Source organism: Phalacrocorax carbo, chromosome Z (genome assembly GCF_963921805.1).
Source record: "Phalacrocorax carbo chromosome Z, bPhaCar2.1, whole genome shotgun sequence".
In the NCBI taxonomy this organism is placed as follows: domain Eukaryota; kingdom Metazoa; phylum Chordata; class Aves; order Suliformes; family Phalacrocoracidae; genus Phalacrocorax; species Phalacrocorax carbo.
In genome coordinates, this window is record NC_087548.1 from 1,302,790 (window position 1) to 1,328,586 (window position 25,797).

Consider the following 25,797-nt stretch of genomic DNA (forward strand, 5'->3'; position numbering starts at 1 on the left):
TTTTACAAGAATCAATTCCAGTTTTATAAGGCTTTTTTTGTGCTTTTTTTTTTTTTTTTCCCGAGGACAGAAGAGGATTTGGAGAGCGCTTTCTTCTGTTCTGGTTGAAGTTTTACTTATTGCTTTTAAAACTCCACGATTTTATGTGAGCCTTTGCAGACAGAGCCACTATCGCATTTCACACATCACTATTTCTCGTACCACGTGAAATAGTGGAGCTGCGAGGCTGTGAGCTGAGAGATTTACTGGGCACAAGATGCAGAAAGAGAAATTAGCTCCATGCGCGGCAGTAAACATTTTTTTATTTATTTTTTAGGAAAAAAAAAGGGGCTGCTGGCAGAGCCGGCCTGCCTGCGGGAAGGGAGCGACCTGGGGGTCCCAGCCCTGCCACCTTGCATCCCGCGAGAGACGAGCTAGCAAGGCGGCCGAAATGCCCAGTCCCTGTGAGCGTGGCTGCCCCTCCCGGCAAAATCACCTCAGAGAGCGCCTCGGAAGCCTTCTCAGAGAGGCTGGGAAGTTTGGCCAGGTTTATCGCTCGGGAATAGAGCAATCCAAAGGTGGAGCTGGGAAAAAGGTCTACGGCCGAAGTAATCCCTTTAAGCAGCGGGAGCGGCAAAGCCGGGGCCGGGGAGCGCACGCCCTGGCCTTGCAGCTGCCTGCCACCGCCACCAAAGCATCCCGATTTCGGCCGCTTCTAAGTTTGCCGGTTTTCCTCCTGCGTCTCCAGGTGACCTTTGGGTTCTGGGGCTTTTTTCCCCACGAAAGTGAATTCAGCCCTTGCTGAGAATGGGCCTATGGGAAAATACATTCCTCCCGTTTTAAAATATTACGTCAGGCTTTTCTTTTAGAATAAGGCAGCATCACGTGGCTTGTACTCACGTATAGCGTTTTGCACAGCGGCTCTGCTGTGCTAGCGCGTGTATATATTTAGAGAGAGAGAAAGTAAATATCGTTTACAAGCAAAGGTCTCAGCCGAGCTGTTTGTTGAGCAATCTTCCTAAGGTGGCTAGAAATTGATTTTTCTAGTCATGTCAAAGTCTGTTGACAGAACAAGCTAAAAGGACAAAATATTTATTACGAAAACATGCCGGAATTGAAGCAAAGCCCTGCCTCCCGCTGCCAGTCAGCAGCCCCTGCCGCCCTAACGGCTTTGAGGGGAGCACCAGGACACCACGCTCCGGCTGGGCAGCTCCGGCGGAGACCAGGCGCGGACGCCCCAGCCACGGGCCGCGAGCGGGGACCCCTCACCCGCAAAGCACCCCCCGGGCTCCCCCGCCCCGCGCGCCCCCGGCAGGCGCCTGCCGCGAGGTGGGGTCTCCTCGCTTGGTTTTCAACCCTTGATCAAGTTTCCAGGCATTTTGTATTACACTTGATTTAGCTTTGCTAGACTAAGCACATTATTAATTGGTTCTCTTTTTATTTACAATACTATTGCTTGAAATATATACTACGCTCGGTAATTGAATTTTTGGAATACAGTAATTAAAAAAGTCAAAAGAGCAATAAACAGAAGCGTTAGTAAATAATTGCATCTGAGAATGAGCATAAATCATCCAGATTAAATGATTTTATATCATATTTGAACTCTTTAATTTTAATTTATGGTTTCCAGACAATTTACAACCACTGCTGACTTTGTTTTCTTCTGCCTGCCTTGTAGCCTTAGTGTTGATAGAAAGCTTTTCAAGAATTCTGAGATTTATTTAATATCGCGTTCCCGGGTTATTTCTTTGTGCGCTCTGCAGGGGTGAGCCGGCTCCCCACACCGGGGTCGGCACGAGAGCAGCAACCCGAGCTTGCTGCTGGCGCGGGGCAGAGCGGGGCTGGGGTCCGGGCACAGCGTGGGCAGGGTGGGCGCGGGGGCCGCGAAGACCCAGCACTTCTTGCCTCGGGTGGGCAAAGCCCCCGCTCACCTCCAAGGGCGGCCCCGAGGCCTCCCAGCCTGGCCGAGCTGCAGTGCTGCTCCTGCAGCCCTCGTCGCCCACCCCTTCGCCTGCGGGCGCTCGGCCCCCCAGCGTGGTGGGGCGGCTCTGTGCGGGGGGGTGCGTGCATGTTTGTGCATGCGTGTGTGTGTGCAGGCATGTGTGGGTGCGTGTGTGTGCATGCATGTGCGGGTGTATGAGTGTGTGCGTGCTCGTATGGGCGTGTGCATGCATGTGCAGGTATGTGCATGCATGTATGGGTGTGTGCAGGCATGTGCATGCTCATATGGGTGTGTGCAGGCATGTGCGGGTGTGTGCATGCTCGTATGGGTGCTGCAGGCATGTGCAGGTGTGTGCATGCTTGTATGGGTGTGTGCGTGCATGTGCGGGTGTGTGCATGCTCATATGGCTGTTTGCAGGCATGTGCAGGTGTGTGCATGCTTGTATGGGTATGTGCGGGTGTGTGCATGCTCATATGGGTGTTGCAGGCATGTGCAGGTGTGTGCATGCTTGTATGGGTGTGTGCGTGCATGTGCGGGTGTGTGCATGCTCATATGGGTGTTGCAGGCATGTGCAGGTGTGTGCATGCTTGTATGGGTGTGTGCGTGCATGTGCGGGTGTGTGCATGCTCGTATGGGTGTTGCAGGCATGTGCAGGTGTGTGCGTGCATGTGCGGGTGTGTGCATGCTCGTATGGGTGTTGCATGCTTGTGCAGGTGTGTGCGTGCATGTGCGGGTGTGTGGGTGTGTGTGTGCATGTGCGGGTGTGTGCATGCTCATATGGGTGTTGCAGGCATGTGCAGGTGTGTGAATGCTTGTGTGGGTGTATGGGTGTGTGCATGCATGTGCATGCTCGTACGGGTGTGTGCATGCTTGTGCAGGTGTGTGCATGCTCGTACGGGTGTGTGCATGCATGTGCATGCTCGTACGGGTGTGTGCATGCTTGTGCAGGTGTGTGCATGCTCGTACGGGTGTGTGCATGCTTGTGCAGGTGTGTGCACGCTCCTGCGTGTGTGTGCATGCTTGTGTAGGTGTGTGCATGCTCGTACGGGTGTGTGCATGCTTGTGCAGGTGTGTGCACGCTCCTGCGTGTGTGTGCATGCTTGTGTAGGTGTGTGCATGCTCGTACGGGTGTGTGCATGCTTGTGCAGGTGTGTGCATGCTCGTACGGGTGTGTGCATGCATGTGCATGCTTGTACGGGTGTGTGCATGCTTGTGCAGGTGTGTGCATGCTCGTACGGGTGTGTGCAGGCATGTGCTCCCACAGCCCGCAGGCGGAGGCTTCCCCACACACAGCACCGAGGTGCCACCCCGCGCCCTGGGACGCCCTGGCCGGGAGGGTGGCTCCCACCGCAGCCAGGTAAGGTGCCACCTTCCCGCCGGCTGAGGGGAGTATTTCCAGGTCAGGCGTTGGGAATGCGACTTCCTCAGGAGCATCGAGGATTAAGGACGCAGGCGGTGACGCCCGCGAGCAGCTCCGCTGCAGTGATTGTGCCGGCAGCCCCTCGGGGCGGCGGCGATGCCCTGCGCCCTCGCTGGCCCCCAGCCCGGCACCCAGCGGGGTGGTTTTGCGGCTTACCTTCAATGCAATGAGCTGCGTCCCAGGCGGTTCTCAGCGTCCGATGGCCAAGGCCGAGGGGACGAAGCTGTCAGAGGCAGGGGCTGGCGGGGCAGGCGCGGCTCCGCGCCCCCGCGCCTCGGGGGCCCCAGGAGGTCGCCCAGTGCCCGGGCGCTGGGTGCTGCTCGCCCCGCACGGCCGCCGAAGGCGCCCCGAGGACGCGTGGCGCGGCGAGCCCGGCCTTCCCCGCCTTGCAAAGGCAGGGGTCTGGCGCGGGGGTCTTCCCTCGTAGGGAGGGGAAGGGGCAGATTTAGCCATGGCGGGGTGGGGGGGGGTTAGAAATAAGGGTTTCCAGCCCGTCGGTGGAATAGGCAATCCTGCCGTTGGCAGGGCAGCAGGCGGGCAGGGGCCACCGTCTCTCAGGGCACGATGGGATGGAGTTTGTAAGATATTTATCAAATATTTAACTTGGCATTTTCGCTTTGAAACGATGCCTTATTCAGCTTTTGTGGCCTTCATCTCGTTTAAAGCTCCTGCAAGTCAGACTAACAGAAAAGGACCCTTGCTCAGCACAGCATTAGAAGGAAATTCGTGGGCTGCTGCCGCTACTTCTGTTTGAAATTTGTTTACTTTTTTTCAGCGAGCTGAACTTTATTCATTGTCACTTTTGAAATGTGCCATCTTTCTGGATTACACTTGATAAGCACTTGCTGAGGATATAAGCTATCGGTTCTGGAGTTCTGATCTCCCAGAATTCAATTTTTTCTGGCTTAAGATCAAAAGATGACAAATATCTTGAAAGACGACAGAAGCTTTATTGTTGCTATTTGAGGATATCAGCATGTCAAAAGTAGAGACGGGTTGTAAACTACGCTGTTATTTGGGACAAGTATTTCCAACCTACACATTAACTTCGGCTTGATAATTTTACACATCTTTATTGGGAATAAAAGATACTCTGTTGTACTGCCGATGCCGTCCACTCGCTGAAATCTGACAGTCGGCGCGGTTACTCTTCCTGAGGCATTTGAAAATGTCACTGGGGAAGTGCTGCTGCCAGAGGCACGTTGTAACTGGCACTGGGAGGAATCGGCGTATCTCGAAGCATCTCTCGGGAGGGGGAAAAAAAAGACAAAAAAAAAGAGATGAAGGCCTTGCAACGCCGGCATCACCAAGGCCTTCTACAGGCAGCGAAGGAAGCAGGCAAATTATGTGAAAATGCTGGATGCGATGGGAGGGTAACAACGGCCACAGGCTTTGTGCTGTGAGGGCAGCGAGGCCTCCCCAGGGGCCAGGTCCCAGAGCATCGCCTCCCCCCCGAGCAGCGCGCCGCGGCCTTGCCGGACCCTCACCACGCTGGGTCCGGGTTACGTGGGGGCTGCGCGGGCGGGGGGCGGGCGGGGGGCTGTAGGGTGCTGGGAGGGAGGGTGTCCAGGAGGCTGAGCGGGGAGGCTGTTGGGGATCGGGGTGCTGTAGGGATGCTGAGCGGGGATGGTGTAGGGGGGCTGAGCAGGGATGGTGTAGGGGGGCTGAGCGGGGATGGTGTAGGGGAGGCTGAGCGGGGATGGTGTAGGGGATGCTGAGCAGGGATGGTGTAGGGGAGGCTGAGCAGGGATGGTGTAGGGGGTGCTGAGCGGGGATGGTGTAGGGGATGCTGAGTGGGGATGGTGTAGGGGAGGCTGAGCGGGGATGGTGTAGGGGTGCTGAGCGGGGATGGTGTAGGGGATGGTATAGGGGGTGCTGAGCGGGGATGGTGTAGGGGGGCTGAGCGGGGATGGTGTAGGGGTGCTGAGCGGGGATGGTGTAGGGGATGGTATAGGGGGTGCTGAGCGGGGATGGTGTAGGGGGTGCTGGGCAGGGATGGTGTAGGGGATGCTGAGCGGGGATGGTGTAGGGGAGGCTGAGCGGGGATGGTGTAGGGGTGCTGAGCGGGGATGGTGTAGGGGGGCTGAGCGGGGATGGTGTAGGGGGGCTGAGCGGGGATGGTGTAGGGGAGGCTGAGCAGGGATGGTGTAGGGGAGGCTGAGCGGGGATGGTGTAGGGGAGGCTGAGCGGGGATGGTGTAGGGGTGCTGAGCGGGGATGGTGTAGGGGAGGCTGAGCGGGGATGGTGTAGGGGATGCTGAGCGAGGATGGTGTAGGGGATGCTGAGCAGGGATGGTGTAGGGGGGCTGAGCGGGGATGGTGTAGGGGAGGCTGAGCAGGGATGGTGTAGGGGAGGCTGAGCGGGGATGGTGTAGGGGAGCCTGAGCGGGGATGGTGTAGGGGAGGCTGAGCAGGGATGGTGTAGGGGGGCTGAGCGGGGATGGTGTAGGGGGTGCTGAGCGGGGATGGTGTAGGGGATGCTGAGCGGGGATGGTGTAGGGGATGCTGAGCAGGGATGGTGTAGGGGGGCTGAGCGGGGATGGTGTAGGGGGTGCTGAGCGGGGATGGTGTAGGGGGTGCTGAGCGGGGATGGTGTAGGGGTGCTGAGCGGGGATGGTGTAGGGGAGGCTGAGCGGGGATGGTGTAGGGGGGGCTGAGCGGGGATGGTGTAGGGGTGCTGAGCGGGGATGGTGTAGGGGGTGCTGAGCGGGGATGGTGTAGGGGTGCTGAGCGGGGATGGTGTAGGGGTGCTGAGCGGGGATGGTGTAGGGGAGGCTGAGCGGGGATGGTGTAGGGGATGCTGAGCGGGGATGGTGTAGGGGGGCTGAGCGGGGATGGTGTAGGGGTGCTGAGCGGGGATGGTGTAGGGGGGCTGAGCGGGGATGGTGTAGGGGGGCTGAGCGGGGATGGTGTAGGGGTGCTGAGGGGGGATGGTGTAGGGGAGGCTGAGCGGGGATGGTGTAGGGGGGCTGAGCGGGGATGGTGTAGGGGGTGCTGAGCGGGGATGGTGTAGGGGTGCTGAGCGGGGATGGTGTAGGGGTGCTGAGCGGGGATGGTGTAGGGGAGGCTGAGCGGGGATGGTGTAGGGGTGCTGAGCAGGGATGGTGTAGGGGGGCTGAGCGGGGATGGTGTAGGGGAGGCTGAGCGGGGATGGTGTAGGGGAGGCTGAGCGGGGATGGTGTAGGGGAGGCTGAGCGGGGATGGTGTAGGGGATGCTGAGCAGGGATTGTGTAGGGGAGGCTGAGCAGGGATGGTGTAGGGGTGCTGAGCGGGGATGGTGTAGGGGTGCTGAGCGGGGATGGTGTAGGGGTGCTGAGCGGGGATGGTGTAGGGGTGCTGAGCGGGGATGGTGTAGGGATGCTGAGCGGGGATGGTGTAGGGGAGGCTGAGCAGGGATGGTGTAGGGGAGGCTGAGCGGGGATGGTGTAGGGGATGCTGAGCAGGGATGGTGTAGGGGGGCTGAGCGGGGATGGTGTAGGGGATGCTGAGCGGGGATGGTGTAGGGGTGCTGAGCGGGGATGGTGTAGGGGTGCTGAGCGGGGATGGTGTAGGGGATGCTGAGCGGGGATGGTGTAGGGGTGCTGAGCGGGGATGGTGTAGGGGGGCTGAGCGGGGATGGTGTAGGGGTGCTGAGCGGGGATGGTGTAGGGGGGCTGAGCGGGGATGGTGTAGGGGTGCTGAGCGGGGATGGTGTAGGGGTGCTGAGCGGGGATGGTGTAGGGGTGCTGAGCGGGGATGGTGTAGGGGATGCTGAGCGGGGATGGTGTAGGGGAGCCTGAGCGGGGATGGTGTAGGGGGTGCTGAGCGGGGATGGTGTAGGGGGGCTGAGCGGGGATGGTGTAGGGGAGGCTGAGCGGGGATGGTGTAGGGGTGCTGAGCGGGGATGGTGTAGGGGATGCTGAGCGGGGATGGTGTAGGGGAGGCTGAGCGGGGATGGTGTAGGGGTGCTGAGCGGGGATGGTGTAGGGGAGGCTGAGCGGGGATGGTGTAGGGGTGCTGAGCGGGGATGGTGTAGGGGGGCTGAGCGGGGATGGTGTAGGGGAGGCTGAGCGGGGATGGTGTAGGGGTGCTGAGCGGGGATGGTGTAGGGGAGCCTGAGCGGGGATGGTGTAGGGGTGCTGAGCGGGGATGGTGTAGGGGATGCTGAGCGGGGATGGTGTAGGGGTGCTGAGCGGGGATGGTGTAGGGGAGGCTGAGCGGGGATGGTGTAGGGGTGCTGAGCGGGGATGGTGTAGGGGATGGTATAGGGGGTGCTGAGCGGGGATGGTGTAGGGGGGCTGAGCGGGGATGGTGTAGGGGTGCTGAGCGGGGATGGTGTAGGGGATGGTATAGGGGGTGCTGAGCGGGGATGGTGTAGGGGGTGCTGGGCAGGGATGGTGTAGGGGATGCTGAGCGGGGATGGTGTAGGGGAGGCTGAGCGGGGATGGTGTAGGGGTGCTGAGCGGGGATGGTGTAGGGGGGCTGAGCGGGGATGGTGTAGGGGGGCTGAGCGGGGATGGTGTAGGGGAGGCTGAGCAGGGATGGTGTAGGGGAGGCTGAGCGGGGATGGTGTAGGGGAGGCTGAGCGGGGATGGTGTAGGGGTGCTGAGCGGGGATGGTGTAGGGGAGGCTGAGCGGGGATGGTGTAGGGGATGCTGAGCGAGGATGGTGTAGGGGATGCTGAGCAGGGATGGTGTAGGGGGGCTGAGCGGGGATGGTGTAGGGGAGGCTGAGCAGGGATGGTGTAGGGGAGGCTGAGCGGGGATGGTGTAGGGGTGCTGAGCGGGGATGGTGTAGGGGAGCCTGAGCGGGGATGGTGTAGGGGAGGCTGAGCAGGGATGGTGTAGGGGGGCTGAGCGGGGATGGTGTAGGGGGTGCTGAGCGGGGATGGTGTAGGGGATGCTGAGCGGGGATGGTGTAGGGGATGCTGAGCAGGGATGGTGTAGGGGGGCTGAGCGGGGATGGTGTAGGGGGTGCTGAGCGGGGATGGTGTAGGGGGTGCTGAGCGGGGATGGTGTAGGGGTGCTGAGCGGGGATGGTGTAGGGGAGGCTGAGCGGGGATGGTGTAGGGGGGGCTGAGCGGGGATGGTGTAGGGGTGCTGAGCGGGGATGGTGTAGGGGGTGCTGAGCGGGGATGGTGTAGGGGTGCTGAGCGGGGATGGTGTAGGGGTGCTGAGCGGGGATGGTGTAGGGGAGGCTGAGCGGGGATGGTGTAGGGGATGCTGAGCGGGGATGGTGTAGGGGGGCTGAGCGGGGATGGTGTAGGGGTGCTGAGCGGGGATGGTGTAGGGGGGCTGAGCGGGGATGGTGTAGGGGGGCTGAGCGGGGATGGTGTAGGGGTGCTGAGGGGGGATGGTGTAGGGGAGGCTGAGCGGGGATGGTGTAGGGGGGCTGAGCGGGGATGGTGTAGGGGGTGCTGAGCGGGGATGGTGTAGGGGTGCTGAGCGGGGATGGTGTAGGGGTGCTGAGCGGGGATGGTGTAGGGGAGGCTGAGCGGGGATGGTGTAGGGGTGCTGAGCAGGGATGGTGTAGGGGGGCTGAGCGGGGATGGTGTAGGGGAGGCTGAGCGGGGATGGTGTAGGGGAGGCTGAGCGGGGATGGTGTAGGGGAGGCTGAGCGGGGATGGTGTAGGGGATGCTGAGCAGGGATTGTGTAGGGGAGGCTGAGCAGGGATGGTGTAGGGGTGCTGAGCGGGGATGGTGTAGGGGTGCTGAGCGGGGATGGTGTAGGGGTGCTGAGCGGGGATGGTGTAGGGGTGCTGAGCGGGGATGGTGTAGGGATGCTGAGCGGGGATGGTGTAGGGGAGGCTGAGCAGGGATGGTGTAGGGGAGGCTGAGCGGGGATGGTGTAGGGGATGCTGAGCAGGGATGGTGTAGGGGGGCTGAGCGGGGATGGTGTAGGGGATGCTGAGCGGGGATGGTGTAGGGGTGCTGAGCGGGGATGGTGTAGGGGTGCTGAGCGGGGATGGTGTAGGGGATGCTGAGCGGGGATGGTGTAGGGGTGCTGAGCGGGGATGGTGTAGGGGGGCTGAGCGGGGATGGTGTAGGGGTGCTGAGCGGGGATGGTGTAGGGGGGCTGAGCGGGGATGGTGTAGGGGTGCTGAGCGGGGATGGTGTAGGGGTGCTGAGCGGGGATGGTGTAGGGGTGCTGAGCGGGGATGGTGTAGGGGATGCTGAGCGGGGATGGTGTAGGGGAGCCTGAGCGGGGATGGTGTAGGGGGTGCTGAGCGGGGATGGTGTAGGGGGGCTGAGCGGGGATGGTGTAGGGGAGGCTGAGCGGGGATGGTGTAGGGGTGCTGAGCGGGGATGGTGTAGGGGATGCTGAGCGGGGATGGTGTAGGGGAGGCTGAGCGGGGATGGTGTAGGGGTGCTGAGCGGGGATGGTGTAGGGGAGGCTGAGCGGGGATGGTGTAGGGGTGCTGAGCGGGGATGGTGTAGGGGGGCTGAGCGGGGATGGTGTAGGGGAGGCTGAGCGGGGATGGTGTAGGGGTGCTGAGCGGGGATGGTGTAGGGGAGCCTGAGCGGGGATGGTGTAGGGGTGCTGAGCGGGGATGGTGTAGGGGATGCTGAGCGGGGATGGTGTAGGGGTGCTGAGCGGGGATGGTGTAGGGGAGGCTGAGCGGGGATGGTGTAGGGGTGCTGAGCGGGGATGGTGTAGGGGATGCTGAGCGGGGATGGTGTAGGGGTGCTGAGCGGGGATGGTGTAGGGGTGCTGAGCGGGGATGGTGTAGGGGGGCTGAGCGGGGATGGTGTAGGGGAGGCTGAGCGGGGATGGTGTAGGGGGTGCTGAGCGGGGATGGTGTAGGGGTGCTGAGCGGGGATGGTGTAGGGATGCTGAGCGGGGATGGTGTAGGGGTGCTGAGCGGGGATGGTGTAGGGGTGCTGAGCGGGGATGGTGTAGGGGAGGCTGAGCGGGGATGGTGTAGGGGGTGCTGAGCGGGGATGGTGTAGGGGTGCTGAGTGGGGATGGTGTAGGGGAGGCTGAGCAGGGATGGTGTAGGGGAGGCTGAGCGGGGATGGTGTAGGGATGCTGAGCGGGGATGGTGTAGGGGAGGCTGAGCGGGGATGGTGTAGGGGTGCTGAGCAGGGATGGTGTAGGGGAGGCTGAGCGGGGATGGTGTAGGGGAGGCTGAGCGAGGATGTTGTAGGGGAGGCTGAGCGGGGATGGTGTAGGGGTGCTGAGCGGGGATGGTGTAGGGGAGGCTGAGCAGGGATGGTGTAGGGGGGCTGAGCGGGGATGGTGTAGGGGTGCTGAGCAGGGATGGTGTAGGGGGGCTGAGCGGGGATGGTGTAGGGGAGGCTGAGCGGGGATGGTGTAGGGGTGCTGAGCGGGGATGGTGTAGGGGGGCTGAGCGGGGATGGTGTAGGGGAGGGTGAGCGGGGATGGTGTAGGGATGCTGAGCGGGGATGGTGTAGGGGATGCTGAGCGGGGATGGTGTAGGGGTGCTGAGCGGGGATGGTGTAGGGATGCTGAGCGGGGATGGTGTAGGGGGGCTGAGCGGGGATGGTGTAGGGGAGGCTGAGCGGGGATGGTGTAGGGGGGCTGAGCGGGGATGGTGTAGGGGTGCTGAGCGGGGATGGTGTAGGGGATGTTGAGCGGGGATGGTGTAGGGGTGCTGAGCGGGGATGGTGTAGGGGTGCTGAGCGGGGATGGTGTAGGGGGTGCTGAGCGGGGATGGTGTAGGGGGTGCTGGGCAGGGATGGTGTAGGGGGGCTGAGCGGGGATGGTGTAGGGGATGCTGGGCAGGGATGGTGTAGGGGTGCTGAGCGGGGATGGTGTAGGGGTGCTGAGCGGGGATGGTGTAGGGGAGGCTGAGCGGGGATGGTGTAGGGGTGCTGAGCGGGGATGATGTAGGGGGTGCTGAGCGGGGATGGTGTAGGGGTGCTGAGCGGGGATGGTGTAGGGGTGCTGAGCGGGGATGGTGTAGGGGGGCTGAGCGGGGATGGTGTAGGGGATGCTGGGCAGGGATGGTGTAGGGGTGCTGAGCGGGGATGGTGTAGGGGTGCTGAGCGGGGATGGTGTAGGGGAGGCTGACAAGTTTGCTGTGTGTGCATGGGCATGATCAATGTGGCAGGGCTGGCATTGGCATGGCAGCAAGCTTCACAGCACTTTCCTCTTTTCTACCTTTCTCATTGGCCTTGATGGCAGCCAGCAGCAGGGAGGGTGCCACGTGCCGGGACACCCCCTCCGCTGAGGCCCACGTACCCCACGGCCGTGCTCAGCCGAAGCCATCGCCCTGCAGCACGGCTGCACCCCCGCGAGCGCCGGGCACGGGTTGGTGCCGAGCTGTGCCGCGGGCAGCCGGACCATGCCCCGGCGGGGCCGCAGCTTCGCCGCCCCGGGGCTGTGCGCCCTGCGGTCAGGCACTGCAGGCTGGAACCGCCGCAGAGCTGCGTCCCCCCCGATAGCTGCAGTGCCGCACACAACAGAAGTGCTTTTAACCACCGCAGCATTAATTATTCTGCAGCATTAATTATTAATTTTCTTCATAGCAAGCGGGCCCCTGGGGAATCACCTGCTTTTCTGGCTACCGTACAGCGGGAAACAAACTTCCCTCCGAGTGCTCACGGTCCCACCCCACCCCTCCCTGCTCTGCATGGTCAATGCCAAAATAATATCCCCAAAGACAGTTCTGAGTGAGGTAGGACTATGTCCCACAGAAAACAGAGCAAAATAATATGCTTTGCATAAACAACTGAATTTCTCGAAGTGCCTTGATGCATTTCACTGGCATACACAGGGTCCAGCCTCAGTCAGTTGTAGTCGTATTTCTGGAGCTGCACAGAAGAGTAACTTGGCGCAGCAGCAGCGTCTCGTCGGGCGGGTAAGAGGAGGAGAAGGGAAGGCTCTGTCACCTGCTTGTCTTTGGTAGAGGAGCTGGAGCATCGCTTCAGCACAGCCCCTCCAGGCAGTATCCTTATCTGTGGGCGCCTGCTTTTTGCAGGATTGGGTCTTTAAGCCCTCGCCAATATTACTTGTGTTGGATTTTTTTTTTAATCTGTGGCCATCAGAGAGGTCTTTAGGACTCCTAAGCTTATGTCAAATTACTTTCATGATATATGCTGTGGCTTTCATAATATGCTTTAGCACCTGGTAGAGCAGTGGCCATTTGCGGTGGTTCTGTGTTTTCAGGCAAGGTTAGAATCGCACCTGTGTATTTATAAAGAAAAGAAACGGCGTGATTCATCAAGAAAAAAAAAAAAGAGAAAGATACGAACTAAATACTTCTTTAGATCTCCTCTTGCCAGAGAAGAGGCGTTGTCATATTAGTGGGCTGTTGTATTAAACAGCGATGCTAATTGAAGATGTATCGAATTACTCAAAGGTAATTCAATTTTTTAGCCCACAAGACAGTGGCAAAAGACATGCTGAAGTACCTCATCGGTTGGCACACGTTATTTGGAAACGTCTTAGCAACGTAAGCTGAATGTAAAAAGGCAACGCTTACCCAGTCCTGCCAACAGTTCTGTCCCTATAAAAAGAAATCCCAAGCCATGGAAGTCATTTCGACTGATGAAAAAAAAAAAAAGATACGTGTTATTCCGGGGCAGAAACATTTGGGGTTTTTGTTGAAAGTCCTTAATAGCAACGAAATGCCTTTGGGAGCACTTGTTGCGCTGCTGCTGCTGCCGGGGTCAGGGCAGCCGGCGGGTGCTGCCGGGGTCAGGGCTGCAGGCTGACGCGCGGCCCACATCCAGACTCGGTCCCCCAAGCTCACAACAGCCTGTGCCGCGTCGTGCCAGACGGAAACGGTTGCAAAGCTCTTCCCGCAAAAAAAAAAAAAGTGCGTTTGAGGAACACCTTGCTCATTCAGAGAAATTGGGCACGTTTCAAAATAGCTGTGAAGAAGGAAAAAAAAATAATCATTGGCCAAGGAATGCTGGTGGGGAAATAGTTGTTGGCTTGTGAAAGCAGGACGGGCTGGAGGATGCCGGGTCAATCATAAGGGTAAACAAAGGGAAAATCAACTTTTTCAATATCTACTCGAAGTCTCTACACGCCCAGGAAAAAAAAGCATAAAACAGCTTAAGAGTCTGGCATTGCTAGGAGGAAAACAAGCTGAGGTGGCCTTACTGGGGGGTTTTCGTCTCCATATTTTAAATCCAGATAAATAACTCGCAAACCCAAGCGGTGACTATCCTTTCAGTTCGGTGAAAGGCAAGATACGGACGTGAGCGCTTCCTTTTGCTCATCAGCTCTCACACCCTCGCAGCTGCGAAGGCTGCGCCTCCCCAGCCTCGTGGAGCGTGGGGGGGGGGCGAGGGGAGCGCCCTGCATTTGGGGGAGGGGGGGAACAGGCAGTGCCCACCGCCTTTGGGTGGTCTGCGCGGCCGAGGGTCAGTTCGGCAGCCGGCACGGGCAGCCGCGCACCCTCCCGGCTGCAGGCAGGGATCCTGCCAGAGCTTACACAAAGGGGGCTTTTGTGCTGGGTGCGTGCAACACAGGGCGCTATTAAAGCAAAAAAAAAAGAAAAGAAAATTGAGCCCATTGTTTGGAGCACTATTATAATTTCATTGTTAGGCAAATTTTTTGGAGAAGGATGGTGTTGGGCTCATGCAAAAGCTGGCAGCTACCAGCGAGGGGCGAGAGATGGGTCTGCAAGCAGGCACTGCCAGCTGTGGGAAACGCTGGCTCTGCAAATGAGCAGTATCCTGATAGCACCATAATACCGGGGCTTGAAACGTGCCCTGTGCCAGCTGGTACCAAAAGCCCTCGGTGCCGACGCTGCCGTAACCGTACTGCTAATGCTGTGCCCTCCCTTGCCTGGTTCTCCCTGTCGGGCGCATCCCCGCTGCAGCCAGGATGACAGTGCTTTGGGTACCATGTGCTTTTCCTCCACGGAGGAGCTGTACAGTGGAGCGTGGTGAGGCACCGGTCCAGAAATCGACTCTAAAGTCCATATTAAGAATTTTAAAAACACATGGAAGAAATGAAGGCTGGGAAGAGCATCCTTTCCCCAGAAGAGCGAGGAACCGTCTCCCAGTCCTGCGGCGAAACAGTTGCACTAGTGTTTCGTGACGCTGCGTTTCAACAGAAATTGAAATTATTTGGGAACACCTACAGGGGCTGGGAAGGGAGAGTCAGCGGCGTCCCTTGCTGGGCTGGAGGATGCACAGTTCAGTGCCTGATGACGGACCCGGCCCGTTTGCTGCCCTCATCAGCGTGCGCCACGCACGGGAGGCTCAGCGGCGGGGGGGCGTGGGAGCCTGAAGCAAGTGAATATTAGACGTGGCTTTGCAGCCTGGCGTGGGTGCAACAAAACCAGTCATCAAGGTTTCGAGCTGCATACACGGAGCCATCACCCTTTACAAAGGGGGATCGCATTTCCCCTAAATAAATGAAGTTTTGCCTGATTTTTTTCCCCTCTACTTTTGTCTTCCCGCTGCCTGACAGGCCCCATTCTCCATTTCACAATTATCGTTCTGGGGATGCAGAGAGGTCATTGATTTTACAAGTCACCAAAGGAAGGGCCACAAGTAGAACAAAGCAGAGGTTGAGGCGCATTAACATCCCCTGCTCGTGCGCTGTAGGGAGAGGAGGTCGAAAATGTCCTAAAAGTGGAGGCAGGGACGGATTGAAGCTCTTCCAGTCTCCTCGTTTCTCCGCTTCCTAGAGCAAATATGACAGCTCTGAGCACCCAGACCAGGAACCGCTCCCTCCGGCTCACGGTGGCGTAGACTTTTCCCATTTTCCGACGGCTCAGAACTGTTGGAACCGGCTGAGGCGCGAGCCTGCCAGCTCCGGGTACAGCCTGCGATCCTTCTGCGTGAGACCCATTGGGTTTAATGGCTCAGATGCAAGAACAAGCTGATGCACTCTGCTTTTGAGCTTGGCATTGTGATATGCTTGACAGTTACATATGAATATTAGCCATCTGCAGGATATGAAGATACAGCTCTGATTTCTCTCTTTCTCTATTTCCTCTTTCCTTTTTTTCTTTTTTCTTTTTTTTTTTTAATTTTTTGGTGGAGCAAATTATTGCCGAGCCGTGTTTACTGGTGGGCTCTTCGGTCCTGGGCTGAAACGGACACTTCTGAGCGCTATTTGGCACCGTCTACTGAGAGTAAGATAATAATTTAAAAAAAAAAAAAAAAAAAGAGAAAGAAAACTGTTTAAAAGCTGTGTTGAGAGAAATGGGCTGTAGATAACTGCAGTTCTGATATGAAAGTTTATCTGAACTTCGGATTATCCAGCATTTGAATGGGAGTTTGGCACGTGTGTTGGAACAGAGGTCATTTATCTGGACGGTCTGAACGACTAAGTAGATTTGCGGCATAAGCCTGACTCGCAGGGCATTAGTCACGTCTTTTTAGGTTACTAAAATGAATTATTTTTGCATAGATAAAACTCACCGGGCCTGCTCTTGCTCTGCAGCCCTTCTCCGTGGCGCGGCTGAGGGTCTGCATGAAAGAGCCGGGGCCGGAGGGCTCCCCCGGTGCGGCTGCCTACGGGGAGCAAAGGCGGGGGCGTTCCCGCAGCCCCCGGCCCGTTCCCAGGGGAGCGGGAACCGAGCGGGGGGCGCGGTACGGCTCGCGCCCCGTGCTTGCCGTTACCTGCCAGAACTGAGCAACCGCGGCCCGTAACGCACGGCTAAAACCAATATTTTAAAATAGCATTTCAGCCAATGCTTGACTCTCCGGGCCACTCGGCGTCCCCACGGCCCAGCGCCGTGCGGGGAGCATCGCCCTGTAAGCAGCCAGCAGCATCGTATCAGCCCCTTGAAATGATAACTAGCGGTTGAAAAGGTCCTACAAAGAGGGGGAAAATGGCTTTTACTTTGACCCCAGCCAAGCAGGGGACATCCCACGGCTTAACCCTTCCCCAGCCACCGTCGGCAGGAGCTGCCGGGTCAGGCGTCCCCGGCCCGAAGGTAGGGCGTCCCTGGCAGGCTCGCCAGCGACAGGAGAGAACCAGTGTAATTGCTTTCAAGAGTGCAATTAAAAAATCACTTACTTGGGCTTTGTGTGATTTTGCCACAAATCATTTTAGCGTGATGGGATGCGTATTCTGTGCCTTGAAAACATATGCTGGGGCATACTGGCATGTGGGGAAATTTAATCCAGTGCATTGATGTGCATCTAAATACGGGAATAGGAAACATCTTGATTGCCCATGGAAGGAATAACCTTCTCTGGGCAAAAATCATGCTCAAAGGAAACATTTCTCCCTGTAATTCTGTTGACTTCATGGGGAAAAAAATGGTTGCTGGTTTATGCCTCCCCTATTTATAAGATCACAAATCTTATCACAAGGAATTTGGGACAATTCATGAGAAGGCTGGGACTGGTGAGCCAGCGACATGGATTCTGCAGCGAGGGGAAACGCTGGCTCATCCCATCCCAGGAGCGGGGCAGAGCTGGCGAGACCCCCGGCAGGCTCATCCCAGCGGCAGGGCCACGGGACAGCACCGGGAGTTCTCAGGCAGGATAAAGTACAAAGAGAAACACCACAAAAATAGTCACAAACCCCCACGATCAAACCAATATAGCCTGTCACAAGGCTTTTCTCCTCCAGCTCTTGCTCGTAGGGACCTAGGCAGAATTAGGAGGCAGATTAGGAGGTGCAGCAGCTCATTACCAACAGCCGACGGTCCCCTAATGAGCTGGGCTGCCTCTTGCAATGCCCGTGCTAACTCACCTCACCTAATTAAACACCCAGGGGAGCTCCTCAGGGAAGCGCTTTGATAAAAGAAACAAAAAAAAACCCCCAAAATAACCCCAAAACCCCGGCGATACCCAAGCGCAGCCCTGGGCCCGCGAGCAGGAGGAGCTTCCCAGAGCCCGGGGTGACGCCTTGGGCAGGTGCGTCACTCACGCCCTGGAAGGCGCCCGTAAAAATGGGTGGAATTAGGTGGAAGAAACGTCATCGGCAGCGCGGGTTTGTCGGCACGGGCCGTGCAGCCAGGGTCGGCGGCGCTGGGGCGGTTGGGGCCCCGTTCCCGCGGGCGCCGCGTACGGCACGGGCCGTGCCGCGGGAGCCGAGCCCTCGCACCGCGCCGGCTCTCGCCCCCGGGAAAACGCAGAGCCCTGGGCGGAACCGCCCAGCTTTTGGCTCGCGGCGGAGGCCAGGACGCGGCCGCCGGCGCCGGGGCTGCCACGAGGGCTTCGCTCGCGCGGAGGGCGCGCGGCGCGCGCGGGTGCTGCCGCGGGAAGGGGCTCCCCGGTAACTTTGTAACTTCGCCGTTAACAAAGGTTGTATTTAAGATTCCTGTGTCTACCGCTTAATAACACCCAAATTAGTCTCGATGGAATTAGCTGTAATTAAGGACATTGTGAAATATGGTGGGGGCAAACAGAATTACACTGTATTACTTTATTAATAATATTCTTTAACTACACTGTAAATTGCTATTAGGCCTGCATATTACTGCCTGGATATGGAAATAGTCTTTTGCTATGCTAATCTAACACAATTTTCTTTTAAATGTAAACAAATTATACTCTATTAATATGCTGTTCTACTTGCATAGTTAATTATTGTAACAGTAAGGAATAAAATTGTTCTGCTTTCTCTGTTTCTGATGGAAAAAGGGCTACATAAATAGTTTAATAGGGAACTAATTATGCAAAAAATTTAGATGCCTAAAATGTGTTTGTAATTGCATTAAAATGGTCTTCTGTTCAAATATTGGAAAGCCTGCTAATTGGAGGCTAGCTGGAAATTTAAATATTGTGAATCAATGATTTTAATACAGTACATGTTTGGTTGTGTTTCTGTTCATATTTGTCTTTGGAAATGAAGGGAATATTTAACGGTGTTTAATAAGAGGAGTTCTGGGTTTCATACCAATGAGGTTAGTAAGTGGAGGAGAGGAATTTTAAGCGTGCCTGCCGTGGCGTTAACCTTGCCTCGGGCGGGCCGCCGCCACCCCCGGGCGAGGGGTGCTCAGCAGGGCGGCGGGCGGCCGTGACCTCCCCGCCTGCCTTGGGCCCGTGGCCGACCCGCGGGGAGCTCAGCCGCGAGGAGACCCCCTCGGAGACGCCCCGCCTGCCCCGTGCAGCCGGCCGCGGCACGGCGTGGTGGGCGGCCGGCGAGCGCTCCGGCGCGGGGACGGCGGGGCACCGCCAAGGCGGCGGCTGCGGGCAGGAGCAAGGGCGGCCGCGGGAGCCCTCCCGCCTGCCCGCCGGCACCGGGCGTGCGCTTCCCCGCGGCGCACCTCAGCAAAGCCTCGGGCTCGGCGCGAGGCGTCGGCGCCGGCGCGCTAGCACCCAAGTATAGCAATTTGGAGTGGAAACACGCAAACAGCTTGCGGTACAAAGAAAAGGATAGATTTCCAAATGGCTAATCTCCAGCCACCCACACAAGTTTTGTCTCTCTTTAGCACCTTTCTCTGTTGCTAAGTCTCGCATCCAAAAAATGAAGAGGAGACACTCCAAATTATGCAGCAATATTGTGTTGAGCAGCTGAAAACAGGCTCAGAGAAGATCTCAGGGAACACGGCGAAATCATTATTATCTTTAGCAAAACGGCACGGGGCAGCGCAGGACCAACAGCACCAGCCCTCCGGGGGCCGGGGCGAGCGGGCGAGGGTCTGCGTGCCCCCAGGGCGCCGGGCTGGAGCGGGCTGGCGCGGGCCGCTGGGCAGCATGTTGGCACGTCTGCCGTCCCTCGCTGCCACCCCAGAGGCCGGGGAGGCCGGGCAGCAGGCGCAGGCGGGTCTGCGCCACGGGGAAAGGGTGCCCGTCCTGCCCCACGGCCCTGCCTGGGAGCGATGCTGCGCGCCCTGCCCGGCCCTGCGCGGGGAGGACCCCGCGGGGAGGACCCCCGTCCACGCGAGGTTTGCTCCCACGTGCTGCTACCCGCTTCCCCGCCTGTCATTTCACTGCAGATCGTACGAAGCGTGATGGGCTCCGTAGCCATCGGAGTGGCCTGAGCGGGTCTGAGCAGCAGCTGCGCGCGAAGCACATCGCAACGGTGGCAAAAGAGGAGTTATTTACTCGGGCTGTCCTAGGGAACTGAAACGCAGCGGGGAGAAGTGATGCCATCCAACCCAGGGCTCGCGGCCCTCCCGGGGGCAGGGGATGCTTTTGTGCACCACGCAGAAGGTAAATGCAGCAGGAACAAAAGTCCCCCGGCAGCGGCTGAGGCCGATGCCTCCCGGCTCCCCCCGCTCCCGCGCAGCCCCAGATCAGGCTCTGCTGAAGGGATGCCTGCAAATGAAACTGCAGCTAACAACGCAGCTTTGGGGAGGGAAGTAGAAGGCCGGCAGCCGCCTCTGCCGTGTTCGGCGTCCACGTGAAGACGAAGCCCCTGGAGCAGCGCTGGGGAGGGACCGGCGTCCCTGCGTGCCGGGCTGGGGGCCAGACATCGCCGCGGCGCCTGGCAGCAGCGGCCGGCGCTCCGTTTTAAAGCCCGTCTTAAAAGAAAGGAAGAAAAAGGCCAGTGCTGAGTGAGGAAGGTGCAGCAGGGCTACGCTCGGAGCAGGGCGAAGGGCTGCCTTTATCCTCGGTCGCCGCTAAGCATAACGTAGCGTGGTGCTGGCGAGCCTGGTTAGGTCCCCGCCACCTCGGGAGCAGGGAGCCGCGTCCCTGCCCATCTGCTCTGCACAGCACCCAGCACAAGGCCAAGGCCGCCCGCGCGCCGCCGAGCACGCGGGGGTTGCTGCGTTTGCTGGAACGGCTACTGCTCCGTCATTGCCCGACCCGCCGCTTTGCAAAGCGTCAGGGAGAGCCGGGGTCCGCACGAGGACGTGGCGAGGGAATTTTACCCTGCACTTGATAATGCACCCATTTGCCCTTCAGGATGCGTTAGATTAAATAGAAACACTTGCATTTTTTTAATGTTATTTGACGTGACTGCTATTTTCATATTTAAATGAGAGGGGGAAGGAAAAAAAAAAATCTTTAAAATATACCTGAAGTAGGCATGGGCAGAGGAGAGCCCTCAAAGCGAAAATGCCTGACAAATTAGATCGGCCTCTGAGTTATCACTTCTATTTTCATAGTAAATACCCTATCAAACAGAATTTCTTAAGCTTGCTTGTAAGGAGCCGAAGAAATCATTTGCTACAGGGGGGGGAAAAGAAAAAAATTTTTTAAAAAAAAGAAGAAAAAAAGACATGTCATATCCCAGCTATCCTGCCAAAACCCCCAAACAGCTTCCTAGCTGTTTAAGAGAAGAGCATTTTAAATATCTTTGCAGAGTCTTGTCTGTTTGTCTGACAGATGTCTGCAATGTACTGGGAACTGTATTCATGCTCAGAATGTAAATAAGATTATAGGTCTTTAAATATTCCCATTACATTGTATTTACCTAGATGCTGATGAAAATAAATAGGAAGCATTTCTGTTGGGTTTTTTCCTAGCAGGTTTTTTTTCTCCGCATCCCACAAGCAGGCTTAGCATTTATTTTTTTTTTTTTTGCCTTGTCAGTTAAATGCACAGGTTTCCACTCTAATCTAGCGGCGAGTCCGAAGCATGCGTCGGTTAAACTAAAAGGGCAATTTCTGGCTAAAAATATTAATTGCTCATTTGGAAGTATCATTCATTCCCACCCTCTCCCCCCTTTTCCTTTTTTTCTTTCCTTTTTTCCCCAGAACAAATAGCAAAAGTCTTAACAATCGAGTTCATTCAGGCCCCCGCCCCATTCCCCTGGGGAGCGCGGTGTTCCCCGGGGAGGGGAGCCGGCTCCCCCCTTACACCGGGTATCCGACCACACAAGGGTTTAGCAAATCGGCGGAGGAAGCTGATACTGGAGATCAAACGGGCTCTTTCCATTCACCGGCTCCCACATAATTAAGCACCGGGAGCCACGCAGGAGTGCGGGAGCTCCGCTGCCGAAAGCCGGGCGGCTCGGGGTGACCCCCAGCAAAGCGCCCCGCAGAGCGACCGGGGCGCCCTGGGGTGTCCCCGACCCCGGAGCACCTCCCGCGGGGGAAGGCAGGGTCCTCCGCTGCGCCGGGGAAGGGGGGAGCTGGGCTCCCCGGGGGTGTAAATGGCCGTTTTGGGGCGCACGGGGAGCACGGGCCCACTCCCCGCTGTCTCGCCGGGGCAGGGGCGAGCGGGAAGGAGCAGCGCCGGGGCACCGGGGGTGGCCGAGGAGGGGCGGCCACGGCAGGAATTAGTCATTCTGCTTTTTCCATCCACTGCAAAGACTTAATTCCAGAAATTAATTCAACAAAATCTACATTCATAAAACAAAGCCTTTCTTCAAAGCTCAAAACCAGATGAAACAGCCCCACTGATTCACCCTTCCCCTGCCCCCTCCCGGGCCTTGAAATAGGTTGAGTGGTTTTGCTAAATACCCGGCGATCCCTGGCTTAGATCTTGGATGCCAAGAGTCAACCCAATGTTATGGCTGAGTAATAAATCCCTTAAAAGCAGTGTTTGAATTTGTAATGGAAATGTTGACAGACCCTCAACTAGAGCAGCGCAAGCTCCGCAAAGTCAATCTTGTAATTGATCCTGACTTCTACATCGAGCCACATGTGCGGGGCTTTGTGCACTGGGCAGCGGTTGTTAATATAGCTGCTTTCACCTGAAACAAATGAGGTCTAATTAGATTAATCTGTAAATCAGTGCTCACCAGTTGTATGATTAATGAGCACTTTGCATTTCTCAAAGATCAGATGAATGGATTATTTGAAGGGATTTAATAGGAAATAATAGATTTCCTCATCTGTGACAGGGCAGGCAGGGATCCCGCGTCTTCCGCACGAGCCTTCGAAGGGGGAAGGAGGAAGCGTAGACGAAGAAACTGGAGGCTCAATCTGTCCTTTTTTTTTCGAGGAGCTGAACTTCTGATTGTGCGGGTGTCAGATGGACACTCTACAGCTGTTCTGGAACCATGTGTCAACATTATTTACCAAACTAATGTGATGATAATTATGGCATAAAGTATGGGGAGAAAGCATGCAGGCAGAATGGACATACATACTTAATGATTTTATTCTCCTGCATTCAAGATCAGTAGGAGCCGAGCTTGTCGCTGGAGACATGTTGAAGCAGCAGTGCAAGCTGTCTGTGCAGGATCCAGTGATGACTGTATGCGGCAGCATGCATTCAAAGTAAAAAATTAATTTACAAATGGTTTTCAGGGTTCCCACCAGATGGAAGAGCAATGAAGTCACGAGCGGTCCTTCTCTGCCGCTTAACCCTTGCGCTGACGTGCTGCGGCGGGAACGTGGCCAGCTATAAAAAATAATAATCTGAGGCCCCATTCAGAGTTTATTTTTTAAAATGGTTACTTTAAAACCGAAACACCTGTACTTTTACTGCTGGCTGAGATGGACTGCAACATCACAGGCAGAAGGCAGATGTGTAACCGGAGCCTTCGTAATTGGTTCGAATTATAAAAACATTGCTTTAAAAATAAAAGGGAGGGGGCTTGGGAATGCATTTTGGAGAAAGGCTTTTATTTCGAGATCAAGCTTGAACCTTTAAAGACGTTCTTCGCATCACCTTTTGCTCCTGCTGAGCACTGGTTCTCCCTACAGCGAGTCCCACTGACACGGGTAAACCTACCAATTAATTTCCAAAAGCGGGTGAAAGCCGAGGGGAATCGGGCCCCGAAGGTTACGCAGCCGTCGGAGCCTCCCCATCAGGACACTCTAATTTCTCCTCAACCACCCACCGATGGGGCATCGCTACGCCCAAACCCCGCTGCGGCCGTGCCCGACCATGCCGGGCAGGGATCCCAAAGCCGTCCTGGTCTGGAGAGGTGGACAACACATTTTGTCCCGAGGGGTTTGGGTAAAACCGCCTGCCGTAGGAGGAGCTCCGCCGTGCAAACCGCAGCCGCGGCGCGGCGCCCTGCGTGGCCGTGGGGAGGGCTGGCAGGGCTGCGCTCGGCCTCGCGGCGGTGCCGAGCCGCTCCCGGGCTGCGCGGCTTCCCAGCAAGGCTTCATCTCTTCATGAATTGGATTTTTCAGGCGGCCTGCGAGAAGCGGGAGGGCCGAACTTGGACGGGCTCCGTGCCTTTGCGCAACGCTGTTATAAAACATTCATTGTGGAAGAGGACGAAGTTCGGATGTGTTCCTAGAGCGAGCCATAGCATCCCTCCCACTATTTTTTCACAGGGGGGACATAAAATCCATGGATGCGCACCAATTTTTATCAGAGGAAGAGCGATTTCTCCTTGGAGAGATGAGCAGCCCTTGCTCTCCAGCCTCCTGGAAGCCCTCAGCTGCCGACTTGGAGCTGCAGGACGGGGAGCGAGGCAGGGGGCCAGGCTATGGTCTGGGGACAGAGCCTGGAAATGGCTTTTTCCGTGGCTTTTGCCCAACCCGGAGCTGCAACAAAAGGCCCTCTGGAATCGGGGTTTTGGAGCTTCGTGTCAGAGTTGAAGGGCCATCCGAGTACAGGAGCGGGGATGCTGCGGGAGCGGGGATGCTGCGGGAGCGGGCCCGCTCTCCGGGCGCGGGGGGGGGGTGGCACCTCGCTCCCGCCGATCCAGCCCGGGCAGGGGGGTCACGCTGGACCCCCCGCCCCCCCGCAGCCCCAGCCAGGGCCCAGCCTTTCTCACACCAGCAGGTCCCCGTGTGTGGGAAAGCTCTCACACGTAGGACCAACTCCAGGCCGGCGCTCGCTGGCCGTCCCGGGCGCGCTTAGGCACGCGGCCCGCGGCCAGCTCCGTTAGATGTCGTGTGCGCCGCTCTAAGAAGATTCAGGCTTTTTTCCCCCCCACATTTTCTCTAGTAATCTTGCAAATTCCATAATAGGAAGAAGAATTTGTTCTTCATCCCAGCCCTTTCAATACCTTTTGGGATTATCCTGTGGCTCTGCAAAGTGACCTGACCTCCAGTGCATGGTGCCCCCTTTTTTTTTCCACTTCTTTCTTTTTTTTTTTTCCCTTTTTTTTTCTTTTTTAACTCTGAGCTCATTTGAAAATTCCAATTTCTATAATAATTTGATGCAGCTGCTAAGATGTTCTTTTTCTTTTGATCACTGTTATTAATGATGTGCTGTAACATATGCAACGCTAGCAATCCCAGCTACTATTTCTTACAAAGATCATTTTGTACTTCCCCCTCGTTCTCTCCCCCCTCCCTCCCCCCGCTCTGATGAAGCTCATATGTTTTAGGAAGTTCATCTCAGAGTTATTAGTCTAAGAATTAGGAAATGTGTGGGCAGCTCCTCTGTGGTATAAAAGAAATTGGAAAAAGAAATCATTCCCCTTTATTCCCCAAAGAAGGATATTGGCTTTAGTTTTGGTCCTGAGTTTACTGTTAAATATTTTATTGTTCATTCTTAATGTCATCTTTTGTAACTCCTATTTGCGCTGATGTTTTGATAGAGCTGAGGTTTCCAGCTTACTATTTTTTTTTTAAATTTCTTAAACGCTTCCAGACCAAATGACACTCTTGGTTATGTAAATGCAAATGCCAGGTAACTCCACGGGAGCCCGCGGATTTGCCCCACGGAACAAGTGCAACCAGGAATTGAAAACCAGGAGTCTGATTTTGCTCCAGCTCCAAGGTGTTCGACACCAGTTCAGTTAAAATCAGCCTATTTACACCTGTACGAGGCAAGGGACAGACACGATTTGCCCCTAAAAACATGTTTACAAATTGCAACGGTGCGTGCTGAATTCTCCCCACCTCGCGGGAGCAGGGCTGTGGGGGGGGTGCTGCCGCGGTGCTCCCCCGGGGCTAAGGGAGCCCCAAGGGAGGCGCCGTGTCCGCACCCTGCCGTTTGCAAATCGGTTTGCTTGGGGGACGTGCGGGCCGGCTTTTGTCGTCGCCTGCGCGTGGGCGCGCGTGTGTCTGCGCCGGCCGACCGCGCAGCTGGAAACAAGAACTTTCGAAGGACAATTTGCACATTTTCACACTGCCTTTCGTGGCCATCAAGAATAGCCAATAATGCAGAAGGGTCTGCACGACCCACGAGCTGGAGAATTATTTTTTTTTTATTTACCTCCTCTCCTTCCTAATAATTTACATATAGAAGTACATGAAATAGAAATTGTTCATCCCAGAAAGCCACGCTGGAGGTGGGTCCACCCCAAGGAGGCGTGGGGCGACCCCGGTGCGGGGTTGGGCGCTGCCGCCCTGCTGCGCCCACTTGCTCGGGGCACCCGCGGTGCTCAGGGGGACGAGGGCGCAGGAGGGGCAGCCCAGGAAGGTTTCTGGGTGGACTTTAGGTGTCCGGCTGCTGACCCAGCACTAATGCCCTGGTCTGTCTTCGTGGTCCCTTCACCCCACATCCTCCTGCCCTCGGTTTCAGGGGCAGCAGAGACAAACGCTGCTCCTGTTACCCCGCGTCCCCATCCTCGTGCTGCAGTGCCAGGCACCGAGGGGACCCCAGGCACTGGGGGGGGTGGTCTCTGCTGCCTGCACACACACGCACACCCTCTCATGCACGAGCACACACGTAGCCACGCACACACATGTGCGGCACCCCCCCCCCCAGCCCCCCCGGGCTGCCCAGGGGTGCAGCGGGGGCACGGGGCGGCAGGCGCAGGCAGACGTGCAGATCCACGGGGCTGTTCGCAGGAGGCGACCTGCCTGTTTCACAAATAGCAATGAGTGCAGAAGA